At 45.9% G+C, this 915-nt stretch overlaps 1 non-coding gene across 1 annotated transcript; it reads left to right on the top strand.

The window, feature by feature from the left end:
* Positions 1 to 522: 522 nt before the first annotated feature.
* LOC113408633 lies at positions 523 to 708 on the top strand. The gene has a single exon (XR_003370334.1). It is a non-coding gene; the product is annotated as a U2 spliceosomal RNA (small nuclear RNA).
* Positions 709 to 915: the final 207 nt, after the last annotated feature.

The following is a 915-nucleotide window of genomic DNA, read 5'->3' as shown; positions in this document are numbered from 1 at the left end:
ACGCGTTACCTAGGGAGGTGGTGGAGTCTCCTTCCTTGGAGGTTTTTAAGGCCCGGCTTGACAAAGCCCTGGCTGGGATGATTTAGTTGGGAATTGGTCCTGCTTTGAGCAGGGGGTTGGACTAGATGACCTCCTGAGGTCCCTTCCAACCCTGATATTCTATGATTCTATGATCTCATGCACCCGCAAGGGGGAAGAGACCTATAAACCCCCCTTCTGGACCTTATCCCCTGACCACCGAACCCACCGAACCTAACTGAATCCCACCACGCGAGGGTCACCCCATCCCCATTACCCAGCCCGCTTAATTATACTCATGACTGTCTGTACTTTCTGTGAGTGATGGACCCTCACCGCTTGCCGGCTGTATCTTGATCTCGCCCACTATTTACACCCCCCCCCCCATTGGGAACATTAGACTGTATATATTGTGTGCTGCCCAACCCCAAAATACTAGCATCCCCCTATACTCTGTATGTTACCCCCAATGACCAATAACTGACTTCTCAAACTCTATGTATCATTATTTTTAATCATTATCTAATAAACTTTTAAATCTGTTCTTATCAGTTTAATATCTGATATGCCCTCTATCTGAGGACTATATATTAAATGGATTTTTGGAACAGGGAGATGGAATAGGAGCTTGCTCCATCCACTCCACGCAAGACCTTGTATTGCAGTACCTCCAGGAATGGTGCACCGCCCCTCAGGGAGACTATTGTGGTGAAAAAATAGAATCTGTTGAATTTGTTACACCAATACTGAATTAGACTCTAAATATATTCTAGGAGTGGCATACCAGAGGTCACTTATTCACTGACGCTTGTATGCAGCTTGTGAACCTTGTAACCGATACCTGTAATCTCTCAGAACTCAAGCCTGACCCCAGATGTCTAGTACCTTCCTTCTTAA

Source organism: Terrapene carolina, unplaced genomic scaffold (assembly GCF_002925995.2).
Source record: "Terrapene carolina triunguis isolate 2854851 unplaced genomic scaffold, T_m_triunguis-2.0 Scaffold20837, whole genome shotgun sequence".
NCBI lineage: Eukaryota > Metazoa > Chordata > Testudines > Emydidae > Terrapene > Terrapene triunguis.
The sequence above is the reverse complement of the archived record's forward strand: the minus strand, read 5'-3'. Positions and strand labels throughout refer to the sequence as shown.